This window comes from Chelonia mydas, chromosome 14 (genome assembly GCF_015237465.2).
Source record: "Chelonia mydas isolate rCheMyd1 chromosome 14, rCheMyd1.pri.v2, whole genome shotgun sequence".
NCBI lineage: Eukaryota > Metazoa > Chordata > Testudines > Cheloniidae > Chelonia > Chelonia mydas.
The window spans coordinates 35927934-35950037 of record NC_051254.2 but is presented as its reverse complement, the minus strand read 5'-3'; the positions used below and the strand labels follow the sequence as shown (position 1 = coordinate 35950037).

The 22104-nt window shown below is 48.4% G+C and overlaps 1 pseudogene; it reads right to left on the bottom strand.

Moving 5' to 3' along the window:
- Window positions 1-5133: 5133 nt before the first annotated feature.
- LOC119567725 overlaps window positions 5134-22104 on the bottom strand; it is a 35814-nt pseudogene continuing 18843 nt past the window's right edge.

The window sequence follows — 22104 nt, the reverse complement described above, 5'->3', positions numbered from 1 at the left end:
GAACCCCGTTATCTACAGCCTGAGGAACAAAGAGGTGCAGGCGGCCTTGGGGAGAATGTTGGGGAGAAAAAAAGTGTGCTACCATCCAGTATCCTTGCTGATGGTACCTTGCGCTGTAGAGAGCTCAGTTCTTTTCACAACTCCCACAATTTGGGCAAGTCATTCTGGGTGAATACAGTTTCTAGGTGCTACCGTAATAAAACTGACACAACCTCTTGACCCTGACTGTGCCTGCCGGGGGTCAACGCCCCATCTCCACCGACCAAGGGCAACACATGCACTCCCCCTAGGCCTCTGCAGGCCCCACGGTCACTCTGCAGGTTAGTAATAGACACTCTCCAACCCCCGAGCATCTCCCTGGAGCATCCAGCCCCTTGTCCACTGGACACTTGCGGTAGTCACAGATTGGCTGCTCCCAAAGGATCAGTGCAGCCCAGGTTATCAGCTCCACCTCAGAGCACCACTCTGCTTAACACACAGCACTTAGATACGTTTATAGTTTAAACAAGTAGATGTTAATTGAACAAAGCACAGAGATCCAAATAGCAGAAAGTAGAAGTATTGGAAACAAAGGGTTACATACATAACATACATTCTAGAGCCTAGACTTAATTCCCAAGATACTCTTGTGTCTTGTAGAGTGTCTGTCACCTGGATCCTTGCAGCGCTTTACAGTCAGGCTGGCTGGGACCCTGCTGTCATGAAACAAATGCACGGTCACTTTTTCTCCCAGGTGAAGGACTCAGTGAGTTTCTTTGCACTCCCTGGTACACCAGACCAATCCTTTGATCCTATTCACAAACAGGACACCCCCTCCACTCTTTGTTTCACCCTGCAGATTTACTTTGTAGATTTTGCACTCTCTCAATTTGCATCTGGCTCAGTATGCAAATAGGCCTACACCAAGAGGCGTACAATACACAATGCCTGCCTGTCCAGACAGGGAGATAAGGGTCTGCTCAGGGAACCCAGAACCATAAGCCACTGTGTCACCCCTCCACTTTAGCAAGAGTGAGCTTTGCTGGAGGTTAGACTGTGTATTGCTCCCTCCCACACCCATCTGACTGCTTCATAGTAAGCTCCTCAAGATTCTGCCAATCTTAACCTTGCCTTGCAGGTAGCCATCACTGACCGCCAGTTCCTGAGTTCCCCAAAGACATATCCCTGCAGTGTCTAGTCCCTGTCACTGCACACTCAGAAATTATTGAGTTCACTGATTCCAAAGAGGCAGCGCGCACACCAGACTGTTAGTTTAGCTGCAGACTCACACTTCACTTCAAGATCACAGCACTGAATTGGTTTATAGTAAAACTAAGGATAAGTTTATTAACAAGGAACAGAAATGTAAATGATACTAAGCAAGAGAAGAAGATACAGGTCTGGTTACAAACAAACCAAACCAAACCATGCTTTCTAGTGACTAAAACTTAAATCTTAGTAAGTTACAATCTTTGCCTAAGCAGTTTTCTCACTCACATCAAGTTACCAGCATCTTTAGCCCTCCAGGCCAGGGATCCAACTTCCACAGAATCAGAGGGTGCTGTTATCTTTGTCCCCAAATTGAGGGATAACTAGAATGGCTTTTTGCTCCTGCTTGTATTTTCCAAAGTCCATTGTCTGTCTCACGAGTTAGAAAGCTTTCCTTGAGGTGCAGATTCAGACCCCCAGTGTGCTCACTACATTGTTTCCTCCATCACTTATTAGCTTGATTGCTTTGTTTACCTTATATGGAGATGTCCTTTTATTGTCCTCTCCCTGTAATTAAGCCGATCAGACAGGTAAATCCATATTCCTTTGTCTAGGGCAGACTTGGATTATGTACGGCCTCCAAATGCCATTTTAAGAACATATTTCCCGCACATATACAGAACTTGCTATACACAACCCGTACACACAGAACACAAGGATTTTCGGGAGCAGCGTCACCATTTTGCATACGATACCTAACGTGACACCTCTTAGATACACATGACGACAACAGTGTGTTGGGTATAGTGAGTGTGTCAGGCCTGTTGCGAGTTACAGTCTAGAGGGCCCTTTGCTGACTCAGGGGCTCTTAAGGTCACAGTTACCCCCTGCCTGGTAGGAACACCTCCGACCCACATGACCTGCCTTAAGGCCAAGACCTTAAAGACTTTGTTTTGAGTATGGACACACGACTCCTTCAATATTATCCACACCCACATTTCACACCGATTAGGATGCCTAGTGGGCTGCCAGCTCTTGGTAGAGACCTCACATGCCACCATTGAGTGAAGAGTTATGCAGATATCCAACCCAGGGCCTTCCCGTAAAACCCTAGGCAACCCCTCTGCCGCTTGGCACCACGGGATTCCTGGGTCACACCTCCCCCACTCTCACTGAGGCAGTAGGGTTAGCCACTGGCTAATCCACATGCGTTGGCTCAGAACCCTCGTGCCTGGACAGTGCTTCTGTCACACATGTTCCTTGCCCTTCATGTGTGCAGTTTCCATACCGTACTCATGAATGTCTGGACTCCAGCCTTGCAGTCTGGAGCTGGTACCTCCTGTTCCGTGACGCCCTGCCAGTGGAGAATGGTCTGTTAGGACTCTGAACTTCCTGGGCCGTAGGTATAGCCTTAGTTGCCCCACAGTTGCATATTTCCTTTTGATGACTGAGTAATTTTGTTCAGTGATGGGTTGTTTACTTAAAAAAAGCAATAGGACGCTTCTTATTGCCCTTGCCTGCTTGCATCCGTGCGGCTCCCAGGCCTGTACTTGATGAATCTGTGCAGAGTTCAAACATTTTATCCAAATTTGGACCGGCTAGAGCCAGTGTCGCTGACAGAAGTCTTTTCACTTGAGCGAAGCCCTCCTGACAGGCTGTAGTCAAAACCACCTTGGCAGGCTGGGTCTTTTGCAGAGGTCTGTCATCGCAGTCGCAATGTTGCTGAAACCTTCCACGAGTCTTTGGTAATAATTCGGCAAGCCTCTAAAAGACTGAATTTGCTTTTTGGTTCAGGGTACAGACCAGTTAACAATGGAGTCCACTTGTAAGGGTTTCTGGCAAATCTGGCCCCGTCCTGCCAATGGCCTGGATAAGGGACTTTCGCCCCTAGCTTGCATTTTGACACTTTTACTGTGAGACCAGCACCTTTGGGTATGTCTATACAGCAATTAGACACCTGCAGCTGGCCCATGCCAGCTGACTTGGGCTTGTGAGGCTGTTTCATTGCAGTGTAGACTTCCAGGCTCAGGCTAGAACACAGGCTCTAGGACCCGGCAAGATTGGAGGGTCCCAGAGCTTGGACTCCAGCCCTAGCCCAGAAGTCTACACTGCAATGAAACAGCCCCACAAGCCGAGCCCTGCGAGCCTGAGTCAGCTGGCATGGGCCAGCCGTGGGTTTTTCTTTGCAGTGGACAAACCCTTTGAGTCTCTTCAGCACAATTTCTCTGTGAGCCTTATGCCCTGCCCATGCATTTCTGAAGATTGCAATATCATCAACGGAGGCCAAGTAAACGTGGTTTAGAACAGAACAGGGACTTGATTCATTTTAGGCTAGTTACAAAATGTTCCGAGCCTTGTGGCTTTTGGAACTGATGCACTTCCTCACGAGCCTGGACATGAAACTGAGCTGGAAACTTTATCAAATATTTGAGCCCTCGCTGCTTGGCAGGGTCCCTTGCTCTTCTGAAAGCTGATCTCTGTTCAGCCACGTCTTTCTCAAAACCTTGAAAAATCATTCTCTCATTTTGTGGCATCCCCCAAAGCTGCTCTCCCCCCTCCACCCCCCCAAGAGCTGGCTGCATTATTATTTTTCTTTTACAGTAAACCTGAGAAATTTGACAATCAGTGTGTGAGGTCTGGCAAGCCAGGGTCTGCTGAGCTCTTTCTAAACCAAATTTAAAATCATCCAGTATTACTCAGCAGGTCTGACTGGACTCGGTACAAGTGCATGGCCACTTGGGGACCCTAGACCTGCGGTGATAACAGTGACCCAAAACAGCCTTCTTAAAACAGTGTTTAATCTTAACAGTAGGAACACAGCACAGCAAGAGACAAGGCAGGCTATGCTTCCTCGAAGAACCCCCCCAGCCTCTGGAGGTCAGGAGGCAATTGCACCCTCTAAACCATCTCAGCAAACCAGGCTCTCCTCTATTCAGGAGGGATGCAGTCCTGGGAAAGTTGGGCTAGCAGACCCACCATGGGTGGGCAGAGGTAGCATGTCACAGTTAATTGTCCTTGGTGTTTGCAGAGGAGCTCTTCTCTGAGCTATTGTCCATCTTCCTAGGTCGTTTCCTGAACACCCGGCTGTTCAATTAACCCAATAGGTGCATACAAAAACATCTTTACAATATTCAGACAAACATCATACAGTATTCACAGACTGCTACAGGGTAGCCCATAGAACTCGCTTTAGAATTTATTTTATTCAGCAGTAATTCAAGGAACCTACAGGCCTGTATCCTGTAAAACTGGGGTTGTTAATTATTTTTTGTCAAGGTCCAAATTTCTTAGTCAAGGTATAGTCAAGGTCCAGACTTCAGAGAAACATTTTTCACACCACAGTAACAATAATAACAACAAGTAATTTAAAAGATTTTGAAGTCCATTCAAAAACATCTGGCAGTCTGGATTTGGCCCGCAGTCCACCTATTGACTACCCCTGACATAACGTATTATAAAAGTTGTATCCCAGCCTGTGTGCAGGGGGAGAGAGAGAAGTAGCCCTTGGGAGGTGCCAGGATGATGGCCACTGGTGATAATGAAGAAGGTGATGGTGATGAGGAAGATAATGGCTAACATTTCTGGTTGTTCTGCAAGGGATGGTGGGAGTATATGGATGTTCAGATGTACAGTATGTATTATTTCAGTCTACCTTGCTGGGTTAGAGTGTTTGTGACTTTGCTGAATGTATTAATAAACTATTGCAAAGACAGAAGGGTTCCTAAAGTGTGAGTATTGCAATCGTGGACATCGGGGTTCCCAACTGAACTGTAACTTTAATAATACTGGGCCTGATACTGCGACAAGAACCTTCAATACCTCAGAGTGATAACTGGGAATTCTTAAGTAATCAATCTAATTAATATATGATTCATAGATCAGGCTACAACAGGCAACTCCAAATCCATCACAAGTCTATTAAAATAATATTTTCCCCCCCACTTTTCAAATAAGTATTTTTCTGGCCATCACCCTTCTCAGGGCTTCCTTTACCTCCTTGTTCCTCAGGCTGTAGATCAAAGGGTTCAGCATTGGAGACACCACTGAGTAGAACAGGGAAAGCAGTTTGTTGCTGCCGAGTGAGTAGCTGGATTTGGGCCTCAGATATGTCACGATGCCAGACCCGAAAACAAGGTCACCACGATGAGGTGGGAGGAGCAGGTGGAGAAAGTTTTGCTCCTGCCCGCGGCTGACAGAATACTGAGGATAGCGTGGAGGATACGGATGTAGGATACAAGGATGAGCAGGAAGGGGACCATGATGAAGGTGACAGCGATGGTGTAAACAGCTATTTCATTCCTGTAGGTATCTGTGCAGGCCAACTTCAGCAGCGGGGGCAGGTCGCAGAAGAAGTGGTTGATGCTATTAGGCCCACAGTAGGGCAGAGGGAATATGAAAGTTGTCTGCCCGACTCCCACCAACACCCTAATGAGCCAGGACACACTTGAGAGCTGGAGACACACACCTCTGATCATCATGGTCGTGTAGCGCAGTGGGTGACATATGGCCATGTAACAGTCATATGCCATGGCAGCCAGCAGGCAACACTCAGTGATCCCCAGGAAGGCGAAGAAATACATCTGTGTGGCACAGCCCAGGAAGGAAATACTCTTGTCCTCGGAGAATAAGTTCACCAGCATCTTGGGGATAGTGGACGAGGTATAACAGATTTCCAGAAATTCCAAATTCCGAAGGAAGAAATACATGGGGGACTGAAGGGCAGGGTCCACCACCGTGATCGTGATGAGGAGGACGTTGCCCACCACGGTGATGAGGTACAACAGCAGCACCAGAAAAAAAAGTGAAACTCGGAGCTCCAGGATGTTGGAAAAAGCCACAAAGAAGAACTGTGTGACAACTGTGTGGTTCTTGCTAGCCATATCCTACAGTTGTTTTCTATCTGTGGAGATAATAAAATCATAGAAGCATAGGACTGGAAGGGACCTCAAGAGGTCATCTAGTCCAGTCCCCTGCACTCATGGCAGGACAAAGTATTATCTAGACCACCCCGACAGGTGTTTGTCTAACCGGCTCTTAAAATCTCCAATGATGGAGATTCCACAACTCCCTAGGCAATTTATTCCATGCTTAACTACCCTGACAGTTAGGAAGTTTTTCCTAATGTCCAGCCTAAACCACCCTTGCTGCAATTTAAGCTCATCGCTTCTTGTCCTATCCTCAGAGGTTAAGGAGAACAGTTTTCCTCCCTTCTCCTTGTAACAACCTTTTATGTACTTGAAAACTGTTATCATGTCCCCTCTCAGTCTTCTCTTCTCCAGACTAAACAAACCCAATTTTTTTCAATCTTCCCTCATAGGTCATGTTTTCTAGACCGTTGATCATTTTTCTTCCTCCTCTCTGGACTTTCTCCAATTTGTCCACATCTTTCCTGAAATGTGGTGCCCAGAACTGAACAGAATACTCCAGTTGAGGTCTAATCAGCTGGGAGTAGAGTGGAAGAATTACTTCTCGTGTCTTGCTTACAACACTTCTGCTAAGACATCCTAGAATGAGGTTTGGTTTTTTTGAAACAGTGTTACACTGTTGACTCATATCTAGTTTGTGATCCACTATGAGCCCCCAGATCCCTTTCCGTAGTGCTCCTTCCTAGGCAGTTATTTCCCATTTTGTATGTGTGCAACTGATTGTTCCTTCCTAAGTGGAGTACTTTGCATTTGTCATTATTGAATTTCATTCTATTTACTTCAGATCATTTCTCCAGTTTGTCTAGATCATTTTGAATTTTAATCCTATCCTCCAAAGCACTTGCAACCACTCTCATCTTGGTATGGTCCGCAAACTTTATAAGAGTACTCTCTATACCATTATCTAAATCACTGATGAAGATATTGAACAGAACCCAACCCCGAACCACTCATTATGCACCTCCAGCATGACTGTGAACCACTGATAACTACTCTCTGGGAATGCTTTTCCAACCAGTTATGCACCCACCTTATAGTAGCTCCATCTAGGTTGTATTTCCCTAGTTTGTTTATGAGAAGGTCATGTGAGACAGTATCAAAAGCCTTATTAAAGTCAAGATATACCACATCTACCACTTCCCCCCATCCACAAGGCTTGTTACCCTGTCAAAGAAAGCTATCAGGTTGGTTCATTAACTGGTTAAGTTGGGTTGTAGCAGGGTGGTCACCTGCTCCAGCCTTAAAGGGCTTAAAACAGCCCAGGACTGTGGCTGGGAGCAAGCAGTTCCCAGGCTGATTGGGGGAAGCAGGCTCAGCTGGCCCTTATAAGAGGGCAGTAGGCCAGGAGCAGAGAGTCTCCTCGAGCTGTAGAGGGAGACGGGCCGGGCTGCTGGTGAGCATACCATAGTACCTGAGGTGGAGCAGGGCTGGGGGAAGGCCAAAGGAGCTGGGGAGGTGAGGTGGGGATAGAGGGTGAGGGTTCCCTGGGGAGGGGAGACCCAAATGTGCGGGGTACTGCAGGGGGCAGCACCCTGGGTAAAGGGGCACCGTGGTCCGGGAGGGACACGGGGGCCAGCGGCAAGCGGGACACCAGCCTGCAGAGGGCGCTCCGGAGCCTGGAAGAGCTAATTCCCAAGGACGACCAGCAGGAAGCGCCACAGGGGTGAGTCCCGCACCGTGACATCGGTGAATCATATAAGAAATTTATATATATATATATATGTAACCCTTCTGCCCATCAGAGTTGGCAGCAACAAGGGCCGGGTTCAATATCTAGGGGATCCATTCCAATAACAAAATGCAAACCGGCTCGAGCCCCCACCCAGTGACCTGGGACAAATATATACCACCCCCGCTGGGCGCCTCCAAGAGGCAATACTTCCCCTCTCGCAAGCACAGAGTCTGAGTGTAGCAAAAAGCCTTTTAATAACAGAGAGAAACAATGTGGCATTATGTTGGGGAAACACCACCAACAGGATTCATAACACAACCCATGAGCAAAAAAAACCACCCCAAGCAAATTGGGGCATGCCCCTTTCCCTCGGGTTCTTGAGTCCCAGCACCCAAACGTCTCTTGAGTCCAGCAATCCACAAATCACCCAAAGTCCAAAAAGTCCAGCCCCAGAGTTCAAAAGTTCATCTGCATAGTGTTACTCCCTAGTCTGGCTAAAATGTGCCTGTGTGTGGGGGAAAGGGGTAAGGGGCACCTTACGTGTCCTGAAGCTGACTGCCCCACAGGGCTCTGCTCTGCTACGCTGTCTCACGAACGGCTCTGCTCCACCACGACCGGCTCTGCTCTGCACAGCTCGCCGTCTCACGAACACACCGCTGTCTCACGGATGGCTCCGCTCCACCACGACCGGCTCCACTCCGCACAGCTCGCCGTCTCACGAACAGCTCTGCTCAGCTCGCCGTCTCACGAACACGCCGCTGTCTCACGAACGGCTCCGCTCCACCACGACCGGCTCTGCTCTGCACAGCTCGCTGTCTCACGAACGGCTCCGCTCTGCACAGCTTGCCGTCTCACGAACAGCTCTGCTCAGCTCGCCATCTCACAAACACACCGCTGTCTCACGGACTGCTCCGCTCCACCACGACCGGCTCTGCTCGGCACAGCTCGCTGTCTCACAAACAGCTCTGCTCAGCTCACCGTCTCACGAACGGCTCCGCTCTGCACAGCTCGCCGTCTCACGAACAGCACCACTGCACGCTAGATCTTCCGGCTCCCCACTACTTGACACAGTGCTCAGTGATTTCAGCTCTCAGTGATTTCAGCTCATAGTAGTGGGGGCCTTAGTGCTGGTGCACCATAAGGCCAACGTGAATGCAGCCCAGTACCTGTAGCAAGACTCTTAATAGATCCAAAATTAGCTCTGACATTCCACAGTGGAGAGAGACAGAGGTGCAATTGGTGCTTCAGGCCCTCACAAAGGGGCCCACACCACCAGGTACTAATACCTGTCTCAAGTCTCTCTCAATTCACACAGTTTTGGAACCCATGACCCTTGCCTAGCGAGTGCTACTCAGTTGATGGTGAGTCCCTCCATCATAACAAAAGGCCAAGTACAGTTCCAAGCACAGTTCCCATAATCAGGGTAATAACAATTTACTCTTCCCGCCCCAATAACAAAGACACTGGGGATCCCACAACAGCTGAAGTGACCATTTGGGCAGCTATGGCCTCAGTCTAGGCGGGGTGGGTGTGCCTATGCAAATGAGATCGGCCCCTGAAGTTTTTTTTCCACAACTTGCCACACCTCACCACCAGATGTCAGGGTGGAGCTCATCCTGACACTGCTTACATCCTCCCCCCAGCCGAGAATTTGTCGTCCCGACAAATCACACGCCCTTTATACCAACTCATTGGTTTCCTCCAAAGGGCCTCAGGAAGCCCACTTTAGCTTCCACAAGCCTGTGTGCTAAATGTATTGGCTCCTCACTAGTCACCCCAGGTGCATCATAAGTTAACCGTTTCACTGGTCTTATCACCCTGTCTCGTCTATTGAGACTCTCTGTTGCCGAGGTAGGGGGAACATCCTCTTGAGTGACGGATGGAGAGGCTTCCCTGGAGGGTCCCTCGGCTACTGGCGTAGGCCCCTGCACTCCTAGTTCTAACGCTGGAGGGTTCAAGGTGCCCAGGGCATCCTCTACCTGTGTGTCTCCACTGTCCAATAACCTGTGTGTGTCATCACAGGGGGGTCTCATCAGCGGCACCGGGGTGTCAGAAAGGGGCCTAAATAATTCCGCCATGGGGTTTAGGGCGGAAGAGGGAAAACTCTCGTTTGGTTCAGCTGATCGAGACTGAAATCTTGTCTCCATCCCAGGATACACCAGGGTTGTGTCTTCCTCCTCAGACTCACTCTCAGATGTGCAGAATAGGGGTAAGTTAGCTGCAGGGGGCCCGCTGTCTGTTTTGGATGGCGGCTTGGGTCTAGCACCTCTGTTCTGCCCGGCTGCCCTGTCGTGGCCCGTCTCATAAGGGATGCTTACCAATTCCCCCACAGGGAGCAAAAGGTTTCTATGCACCGTCTTTATTTGCCCTGGGCCGTCTTCAGGTTTGATCTTGTAGACCGGCAGATCTCCCAGCTTTTCCATCACCAGGTAAGGTATTGCCTTCCATCTGTCAGCTATCTTGTGTTTGCCAGCAATACCCAAATTTCGCAGCAGGACTCTGTCCCCCGGCTGGAGCTCCTGCGAACGCACTCTAGCATCATATCGATGTTTGTTGCGGTCTGCGTTCTTCCGAGCCGCAGCGGTAGCTAAGCGATAAGCATCCTGCAGCTTTTCTCTTAGTCGGGATACATATTGCTGGTGAGTTTCATAGCTATCTCCATCCTCTGATACACCAAAGCACAAGTCTATGGGTAATCTTGGTTCTCGCCCAAACATCAAGAGATATGGGGTGACTCCCGTAGCATCGTTCTTTGTGGCATTGTAGGCATGCACCAGAAATGCGACATGCTGGCTCCAGGTTGCCTTCTGCTCTGGTCGCAAAGTTCCCAACATATCTAATAGGGTTCGGTTGAACCTCTCTGGCTGAGGATCACCTTGGGGGTGATAAGGCGTTGTCCTAGACTTTTTAATTCCTGCTATCTTCAGCACCTCCTTCAGAAGGTGACTCTCAAAATCCCGCCCCTGATCAGAGTGTATCCGAGCCGGGAATCCATAGACTGAGAAATATTTGTCCCACAATACTCGAGCGACGGTGGTGGCCCTCTGATCACGTGTGGGATATGCCTGTGCATACCGCGTAAAATGGTCAGTCACTACTAGAATGTTCCCAACATTCCTCTTGTCTACCTCTACAGACAAGAAATCAATGCATACCAATTCCAAAGGTTTGTTGCTGGTGATGTTCTTGAGATATGCAGCCCTCGTGGGCAGAGTTTTCCTTTGAACACATCGAGCGCAAGTCTCACATTTCCTGCGAACATCTTCAGCCATTCGGGGCCAATAGAACCTACTACGAATAAGTTCCAGGGTCCTCTCCATCCCTAAATGCCCAAAGTCATCATGCAGAGCCCTCATGGCCAGGGCTCTGTACTTTTTTGGCAGCACTAGTTGTGCTCGTTGTTTTTGTAAAGGGTCAGTGGTCATTCGGTGTAGCACTCCCTGAATCAGTTTTAGTTTGGTCCATTCTCTCAATAGTAGTTTACCCTCCGGGTTAGGTGGGACAACCGCAGCTGGGCTTCGCCCCTCCCTTTTGGCAAGTAGTGTATCACGAATGTCAATATCTTGCCGCTGGGCTTCTTGCCAGTCCGCCGCATTGAGCATGGGCAAAGGAGATTGGTCCAATGCAATATAGTTCACTGAAGCAGAAGGCATGCATTCAGGGGGCAGGCCCAAAGCTTCTGCAACACATCCCTGAAGGCTCTCACGGGCCTCTGGCTCTCGGCGACTCACACTGCAAATAGCTCTCACTCCATCTGTGGGTATCACCGCAACTTCTGGAGCCTGTGGACGCCTGGACAATGCATCTGCATCTACATTGCTTCTCCCTGATAGGTACTGAATGCTGAACTCATAGCTAGCCAAGGCGGCTACCCATCTCTGCCCTGTAGCATCCAGCTTAGCACTTGTTAACACATAAGTCAGTGGATTGTTGTCTGTCCACACCTGGAACTGAGCACCATACAAGTAGTCTCGAAATTTCTCAGTGATGGCCCATTTCAGGGCCAAAAATTCCAGCTTGTGGGTGGGATAGCGAGTTTCACTATCAGACAATCCTCGGCTGGCAAAGGCTACAGGTTTACGTTTGCCTTCCACTTCCTGGTACAGGACTGCTCCCAGACCCTCCAAACTGGCATCAGTATGCAGGATAAAGGGTTTGCTTGGGTCAGCAAAAACTAGGACTGGAGCATGAGTTAGGCAAGTAATGATTTCTCGAAAAGCCCTTTCACATCTCTCATCCCACCATGGCCCAAATGGTTCAAATGGGCCATAGTGTCTCTGCACAGGGGGCTTTGGAGACCTCCCCTTATTCTTGGACTTAGATTTGTTCTTGCTGGACTGATGTCCCCTGGTGAGATCGTTCAGAGGCTTTACAATCGTAGCATAGTTTTTCACAAATCTGCGGTAGTAGCCACTAAATCCGAGAAAGGTCTTGAGTTCTCTGTAGTTACTGGGACGTGGCCATGTAGTGAGTGCTTCTATTTTATCAGGATCAGTACTCACACCCTCTTGGGACACGATGTGACCCACATACTTCACTGAGGTTCTGCAGAACTGGCATTTGTCAATTGAAAGCTTCAGACCATAATCCTCCAACCTATCAAGCACTTTAAGAAGTCTTTCTTCATGCTCCTCTAAGGTTCTTCCAAACACAATCAGGTCATCCAAATAAACTAACACTTGCAGTAAATTCATGTCTCCCACAACTTTCTCCATGAGACGTTGAAAGGTGGCAGGTGCTCCAGAAATCCCTTGGGGCATGCGTTCGAACTGATAAAACCCTAATGGGCAGATGAAGGCTGTCTTCTCCTTATCTTCTTCTCCCAGAGGGATCTGGTAGTATCCACTTCGAAGATCCAACACAGAGAACCACTGGCTTCCCAGCAAACAGTCTAAGGCATCTTGCACTCGAGGCATAGTGTACTGGTCGACCACAGTACGGCTGTTTAGGGTGCGGTAGTCAATACACATCCGAATTTTCCCATTCTTTTTACGGACTACCACAATGGGTGAGGCGTATGGGCTGCGGGACTCTGTAATGATGCCATTCGCAGCCAGCTCCTGAAGATGATGTCGCACATCTTCCATCTCAGAGAGAGCAATCTTCCTAGATCTCTCCCTGAAAGGTCAAGAGTCATGGAGTCTGATATTGTGCTCTACTCCTTTTGCACATCCCACATCCCACATCCCACTCATGCAGTGAGAACACCTTGGATCTTTCACAAAGTTTCTTCCTCAGGCGATCTTTCCAGTCCTCGGACACTGGTGAATCTCCAAAGTCAAACTTTGCTGGGTCTATTGTGGGAACTTGAGTTTCACACTGGGGTTTTACAATCGACTCAGGCTCAAAGAGGTCTGCTATCTTTTGTCCTTGCTTCACAACAACATCACGACTCGTTTCATTAGCAATCAGTATAGTCACCCTTTCCTGGGCTTCAGCAGGTAGGGTTATGACTCCACTGGGGACCAGCACTCCTTCAGGGAGCTCTCCTCCCATCAGCTGCTCTATCATTGCTAACGTCCCTTTACTGCCTTTCAGACAGGTACTCATGACAAGCACTTCTTGCTCCGTCCTTGCAGGCACTACTAAGGGGGTCGTGCCCGCGTACTTCAGTGCCCCAAGCGGTAGCTCAGATGTCTCCCTTTTAGAGCTCTCAATTTTCCTATAGGCTTCAGCACAAAGCGTATGGATCATCAGGGTATTCAGGTACTGGTCCCCAGCCCGCCTTCTGCAGTAATCCGCGAGTACCTTGAAGAGACTGGAGTTGGTCCCTATCAGCACAGACATATCAGAGGTCCCTTTAGGGTCAGGGCATATTAAGGCAGCTGTGTCTACCTCTTCTCTTACCCCAGCAACCTCCTCTGGGAATTCCAGGTGCACTATGACATACCCTTGGTAGGGGTATTCATCCATGCTGAGGCCACACAGGCCAAGGCCAGTCAGTGGCTGTATAGGCAGGTGCCTAAGCATCTGCTGGTAGAATGACTGAAATATAATAGTCACTTGAGATCCAGTGTCAAGCACTGCTTTACACTCCACCCCTTCAATCCTCACCGTGACCTCTGCTCGAGGCCCTATCAGTCCTGCGGGGATCCCAGCTGGACAGTCTTTTCTGGGGGAATCTTCAAATCCTGCAGACCTGGGGGGTCCCCGTCCCCAGACCCTCTGGCAGCTACCGGATCTCTCCCAACTGATCCTCAGCTTTCCATACACCAAGGAGGGGTTTTCTTCATTACGGCACTTGGCAGCACTGTGTCCATCCTGACCACATCGGTAGCAGAAGAATTGACCTTTCCCCCTTCGCCTGGGTGGGATGGTGGCTCTAAGTGCGGGCTTCTCAATTGCCACCGGTTGAGGCTTCTTATTCCTGGAAGTCTTAACTTGGTCAATGGTACTTTGCAGCTCAGCTATCCGTTCCGTCAGGACCTGCATTTGTTGGGCAAGTTCCTCTCTGGTGCTCACCATCAGTACACTGGCCGCTTGCAGTGGTGTTGTGCTGGCTGGATCCGATGTTTGGGCTTCCCAAAACTCACTGGCAGCCTGCCTTTCTTCCTCCTCTCTGACCTCTTTCATCAGCTGGGAGTAACTTGGGGGATGTTCCCGTCGTTCTCTTAGCTGGAGATGAAGTAGAATCGGGTTCTGATACTGAGTTCCTCTTACAATTTGAGCCAGTCTGGTCTGATCCATCTGCTCAGCAGTCACTGCTCCCCTCATGACAGCTCTCTGAAGCAGTCTCTCCAGTCTCTGTATGTAGGCTGAAGCCTTCTCGCCCTTTTGTTGTCGGGAATTAAGGAACTTACAGTAGCTATCTTCAGGGTCCTCTACGCTCCCAAAGTTGTGTTCAAGGGCCTCTAGGCAGTCCTTCACACTGACCCCAGGGTCAGTGAGCTTCAGGGTGCGAATCACATCTAATGCTGGGCCGCCAAGGCTCTCTATGAGGCATCTTCGCTTTTCTGCATCTGGTACGGCCCACTCTTGCAGCATTTCAGTGGTATGCTCTAACCAGGGTTCAAACTCCTCCTCCCCAGCAAATAATCTTAACTTACGACAAGAGTTTGACGCAGCATGGGACAGCACAACCTTTTCCAATGTTTGCTCCAGAGCTTTTCTCCAATCAGCCGAGGCTGCAGCCTCTGAGCTAGAAGCTGCTGAGCCAGGGCCCAACAAACCTGACAAATTAGCCATTATACAAACAGTAATTTCCTCAAAATATAAGCACAAACAAAAAAATATATAAATTGTTTTCCAATGTAGTGGATCACTCAACAGGTGCTTGCGAGGGGTACTGACCCAGGGATCCCGGACGAGCCCCCAAAAATGTAACCCTTCTGCCCATCAGAGTTGGCAGCAACAAGGGCCGGGTTCAATATCTAGGGGATCCATTCCAATAACACAATGCAAACCGGCTCGAGCCCCCGCCCAGTGACCTGGGACAAATATATACCACCCCCGCTGGGCGCCTCCAAGAGGCAATACTTCCCCTCTCGCAAGCACAGAGTCTGAGTGTAGCAAAAAGCCTTTTAATAACAGAGAGAAACAATGTGGCATTATGTTGGGGAAACACCACCAACAGGATTCATAACACAACCCATGAGCAAAAAAAACCACCCCAAGCAAATTGGGGCATGCCCCTTTCCCTCGGGTTCTTGAGTCCCAGCACCCAAACGTCTCTTGAGTCCAGCAATCCACAAATCACCCAAAGTCCAAAAAGTCCAGCCCCAGAGTTCAAAAGTTCATCTGCATAGTGTTACTCCCCAGTCTGGCTAAAATGTGCCTGTGTGTGGGGGAAAGGGGTAAGGGGCACCTTACGTGTCCTGAAGCTGACTGCCCCACAGGGCTCTGCTCTGCTACGCTGTCTCACGAACGGCTCTGCTCCACCACGACCGGCTCTGCTCTGCACAGCTCGCCGTCTCACGAACACACCGCTGTCTCACGGATGGCTCCGCTCCACCAAGACCAGCTCCACTCCGCACAGCTCGCCGTCTCACGAACAGCTCTGCTCAGCTCGCCGTCTCACAAACACGCCGCTGTCTCACGAACGGCTCCGCTCCACCACGACCGGCTCCGCTCTGCACAGCTTGCCGTCTCACGAACAGCTCCGCTCTGCACAGCTTGCCGTCTCACGAACAGCTCCGCTCTGCACAGCTTGCCGTCTCACGAACAGCTCTGCTCAGCTCGCCATCTCACGAACACACCGCTGTCTCACAGACTGCTCCGCTCCACCACGACCGGCTCTGCTCGGCACAGCTCGCTGTCTCACAAACAGCTCTGCTCAGCTCGCCGTCTCACGAACAGCACCACTGCACGCTAGATCTTCTGGCTCCCCACTACTTGACACAGTGCTCAGTGATTTCAGCTCATAGTAGTGGGGGCCTTAGTGCTGGTGCACCATAAGGCCAACGTGAATGCAGCCCAGTACCTGTAGCAAGACTCTTAATAGATCCAAAATTAGCTCTGACATTCCACAGTGGAGAGAGACAGAGGTGCAATTGGTGCTTCAGGCCCTCACAAAGGGGCCCACACCACCAGGTACTAATACCTGTCTCAAGTCTCTCTCAATTCACACAGTTTTGGAACCCATGACCCTTGCCTAGCGAGTGCTACTCAGTTGATGGTGAGTCCCTCCATCATAACAAAAGGCCAAGTACAGTTCCAAGCACAGTTCCCATAATCAGGGTAATAACAATTTACTCTTCCCGCCCCAATAACAAAGACACTGGGGATCCCACAACAGCTGAAGTGACCATTTGGGCAGCTATGGCCTCAGTCTAGGCGGGGTGGGTGTGCCTATGCAAATGAGATCGGCCCCTGAAGTTTTTTTTCCACAACTTGCCACACCTCACCACCAGATGTCAGGGTGGAGCTCATCCTGACACTGCTTACATTATATATATATATATAATCTCTGATACAAGAAATTTTCAGTGGTGTTTTCATTTGTGGATGCCCAGTGTAAGACATCTGGTACTTTATGTACAGTGACACTAAGATCCCACAGCTCCCACTGACTTCAGTTGGAAAGCCAGGCTCAATGTGTCACAACTTGGACATCCAAAACAGGAGGCATCTAAAGCAAGTGGCCCGTTTTGAGAACGTCAGCCTGAATCTCCCTGCTCTGTAAAACGAGGAGAGGATTGCTCTGTCTCACCAAGTAGACCAGGCTTTATTTCCTGTTCCCCAGGTCAGGTTACAGAGGTTGATATCCCTGGCTCCGATACCAGTCAGACCACACTGGATATGTCTACACAGCATTTTGGAGCAAGCAGGAGCGAGTCTCCCAGCCCGGGTCAGCAGACTTAGCCCACCCACCTCACTAGACTTCATATCCTGAGCTCCAGCCTCACCTGCTATCATTTTCCTGTGAGAGTTCATTTGAGAGCACAGTGATCGCTATGGAGCATTTAGTGATTTAATGAAGTCAAGACAAAAATGATCAAAGACAAAACCACCCCATCCCCTGTGGGTGAACACTTTTCACAAAGTGATCACTCTGTGTCTAAGCTATCAGTCCTCATCCTCAAAGGAAACCTGCACAACACTTTCAAAAGACAATCCTAGGAGCTTAAATTCATAACTTTACTAGACACTAAAAATCATGGACTGAACAGAGACACTGGATTTATGGCTTATTACAACAATCTGTGACCCCCACTAACCACCCCCCCCCCCCGCAGCTGCTTTTTTCCACCCCTGTTCCTCCCCTCCCTATGACTGGAGGGGTAGTAACGAGCCACTTCACTTTGAATGGTCCCTTGAAATGTGTGTTAACTACTTATGCTGAACAATCTATTCCACTTTGTATTGATCTGTGACACTCTCTGGCTTCGTCTACATTAGCACTATTGTTGGTAAAACTTTTGTCGGTCAGGGGCGTGAAAAAAAATATCCACGCCTGACCGACAAAAGTTTTACCGAGCGCCCGTGTGAACAGCGCTATGTCGGCGGAGACGCTCTCCTGCCAACAAAGCGGCCGCCGCTTGTTCGGGTGGTTTTATTTTGCCGGCAGAAAAGCGGCTGCGCGGGAGACCTTGCTGCGGCACAGCTGTAACAGCACGGGGCTGTGCCGCTGTGAGGTCCGTAGCGCAGACCCAGCCTCCGTACATTTCCCAGCCATGAAGAGGAGCTCCGTGGACGCTCAGAAGCTTGTCTCTCTTGCCACAGAAGTTGGTCCAATAACAAATATTACCTCACCCACCTTGACTCTCTCATATCCTGGGACTGACATGGCTTCAACAAACACTGCATCCATCCATCCATCTATGATTTGAGGACTTCAATAGCTCAGACACAGGTGAGAGGTTTTTCGCAGGAGTGGGTGGGTGAGATTCTGTGGCCTGCGTTGTGCAGGAGGTTGGACTAGATGATCATAATGGTCCCTTCTGACCTTGGAATCTATGAATCATTTTCATAGAGACCCACTAAAACTGTACTTAGCAGCCAAGAGTCTGATTACATTTTTTTCAGGCACAGAACTCTAAGTTCAGGGGGTTGGGTGGGTAACTCCCTTAGGTTCCACTGGAAATTCCAGCTATAAATTATAATTCTTTGTATTATTCCTTAGTATAGCAAAATGGTAAGGGGAGAGGAACAACACACCAGCGGCTGACTCCCTGCTCCCTTGTACCATGTGTAGTCATTTATACCGAGGCAAGGTGAGTGCAAAATGACTCCATAGCAGAATTACCCACTTGTACTGGCAGGAGTGTTTCTATACCCAGTCAGCACTCACATTGCTCACATGGAAATGACTACACAAAGGTACAAAGGAGTGGAGAAAAAGGACCAAGCTAAAGATATGCACCAATGTGCTTGGTTAAAAAGCAATAACGTGTAGAAAAAACATTGACTTTAAAAAAATATTTTTATCTAATATAATCATGTGCTTTAAAACTTGCGAGCAGCGTGCTGAGCAACTCTGAAGAAGCCACACCTTGAGGAGTCTGAGTATTTAAGTTCTTTTATGCCTCCATTGAGACAGGTTCCCTGGTGCATTGAATCCTTGCAACGTAAGAGACGCATAGATGAGACAAAGACTTTTTCTTCTCTCTTTGGGGTGGAGAATATACAGCTTGATAGTCAGGGTCAAAGTTTCCAGGGACAGCTGTTTTGAACAAGGGATGGTGGAAAATTTTCCATCAAAACTTTTTTCACTAAAAAACTGGGTTTCCAATGGAAGACAGAAGTGTCTGCTTTGGAAGACAGGAATCCCCAAAACTTTTTGAAAAGGGGACTAAAGTCCTTAAGAAGTCCACTGATTTTGAATTTATTACCCATGAGGAACCTCATTATTTCGCTCTCTCTGAGGTACTTCTATGGCCTACATTGGAGTAAGCGCCCTCACACAATTTCTTTAGCCTCACAGCTCCCCTGTGATGTAGGCAGCGCTGTGATCCCCATATTGCAAACAGGGAGCAGACACACCCAGAGACAGGGGGCAGCTTTTCAAAGGTATTTCAGAGCCTAAAGATGCAGAGAGGCCCCATGTGGGATTTTCAAAATCGCCTAAACAGGGAAAGGCCAAAATCCAAAAGGCCCAGATTCACAAAGGAACTTGGGTACCTAACTACCATTGTAGGCCCCTGAAGATCCCAGAGTCAGACCCCCTCTGGGATTCACAAAACTGCTGCTGAGCTGCCGTCAAACGCTGTCGGTGCCTAAACTCCCTGGGCTCCTGCTTTTTTGTAGTAAAAGTTCCCAAGGTGACTCTGGGCATGTGCTCTGCAGCCCAACGCCAACCAGACAGACACCTGAGCCCCAGAGCGATGTACGAGCTGGGAGGAGATAACCAGTCCTCTGCCTCATTTGTCTGTGGGGCCTAATTTGGTAAACATGGTCAGAGCTCACCTACCAGATTGGGCCCTTTTAGGAGATCCTATGCAAAGCAAGGATGGCTGGAGTTAGGGGAAGAGGAGGACCTCCCTCATAACTTTTAACCCAGTGGTTAGGCTATGAAGCTGGGGTGTGGGATAACACTGGTTCAAGTCCCCCTTCTGGCTCAGGGGGAGAAAGGATTTGAACAAAGATCTGCCACCTCTCAGGTTTCATAGATTCCAAGGTCAGAAGGGACCATGGTGATCATCTAGTCTGACCTCCTGTATAACACAGGCCGGAGAACTTCCCCCAGAATAATTCCTAGAGCAGAACTTTTAGAAAAATATTGAATCTTGATTTATAAATTGTCAGTGAGGGAGAATCCACCATGACCCTTGGTAAATTGTTCTATGGGTAATCACCCTCACTGTTACAAATTTATGCCTTATTTCCAGTCTGCTTTTCTCTAGCTTCAACTTCCAGCCATTGGACCATGTTGTACCTTTCTCTGCCAGATTGAAGAGCCCATTATTAAATATTCGTTCCCCATGTAGGTACTCAGACTGTAATGAAGTCACCCCTTCACCTTCTCTTTGTTAAGATAAATCGATTGAGCTCCTTGAGTCTATCACTATAAGGCAGGTTTTCTAATCCTTTAATCATTCTTGTGGCTTCTCTGAACCTCTTCAATGTATCAACTACTTGTCCACAAAGCATAACATGTTCCACTGCTCCATGAAGTTACTGTCTGTTGTAAAGAAATATAAAAGGCAAAAATAAAATCATAATAATTAAAAACATTTCCCAAAGCTCACCAACCGCAGCAGCAATCCTGCCCCTAATTCCCCTGCCTTGACCTGTGATCTTGAAGTTCTGTTTAAGACTTTGACTTCTTTTCTGTTGCCCATACACAAAGAGTAAGCATATACTTTCCAGCTGAGCCTTTTAAAGCTGTCTAGGGGATTTGAACACACAGTTCCCACTGGTTTTATTGTGAATTGGATGACTGAATTCCTTAGACAGCTTTGAAAATCTCAGCCTCAATGACTTCTTTTATTTTATATTAAAGGCAAACAGCAACAGAAGGAATAAAAATAAAGTATCCACGACAGAGAGCACAGTGTGTGTATCGCCTCAGTAATTTTGTTTTAGAAGTGAGCACAAAATGGTAGCTGCCCCCAGGAGACTGCTAGCAATTTAGACCCCAATTCTCCACAATACTTGAGCACATGCTTAACTTGCAGGGCAATCTAGGGTGGCGGAGGATGGGGATGCGGATTGGGATTGTAATGTCCCAAATTGTGCATGAAAAGATGGGAGAGGAGAGGTTTATACTGGTTTTATTTCATGCCTAGGATTTCAATATTTCTTAGGATTTAGGCTGGAGTGCATGGTTCTATGATTATGATTTTATCTGAAGTAGAATCTAATCCACTTTCCAAAATATCAAATCCAGTTTGAAGCCCTGGTCTGGATTCTCCAGCTAGTCCTTACACTGCTGGCCAAAAGGAGGAGGCAGGTTTTAGAATGAGTCTAGAATTAAGTGGTGCCAATGTATTAACATTTAATTCTGTGTTCTCCTCATTATACGGCAGAGTTTGTTTGGTTCCACTAGATACAAGCCATGGCAGACGCAGAATAGGGAAATCAAATGTCCGTCAGAGAATTCATCCTCCTGGGATCCAGGAATACCCAAAAACTGAAGGTTCTTCTCTTCTTGCAGCTTCTAGCGATCTAAATTGTGACCACGGCTGGGAACATCCTCGTTGTTGTGCTACTTGTGGGTGATCAGAACCTTCACACCCCCATGTACTTCTTTCTGCTTCACTTTGCCCATCTTGACCAGAATGCTGGCCAGTCTCCTGACTGGGGACAGAGCCATTTCTGTTAGTAGCTGCATCATGCAATTTATACTTTTGATTCTCTGGCAGGTGCTGAATTCTATCTCCTAGCTACAATGTCTCATGATCAGTATTTAGTGATATGTAACCCCTTGCATTATGCAGCCCTTATGAATGGCAAATTCTGCCTCCAGCTAGCAGCTGGTCTTGGATGAGCAGATTTCTGGCTACTTCCATATTAATGGATATGATGTTACAATTGGTTTTCTGTAGACAAATTAAATTACCCTTGGTGATTAAATCCCCATGACAAACCTTTTCTGCAGTGACACCCACACACTGGACCGTATAACTTTCACCATAGCCTTTATATTCACCCTACCCCCATTTCTTCTGACAGTGAGGTCCTACGTCTTCTGGGCATGCCCAATGCTCTGAATTCAAAGTCTCTTTCCATGAAACTCTGTGCGAGTTGCTTCAAGTTCACTGTTTTCCAGAACGGCTAGTGGTAAGCCCATTTGCTGGGCCATTCAAAAAAAGAAACACAAATGGGAGTGAACTCACAAGAAGGACTTTATCCTGAACCCTGCATAAGGGGCAGTGCAGACACTGCCCCAGGAGCAGACCAGGAGACAGATTTTGTCCCCGAGAGTCCCTGGCTCTTCCC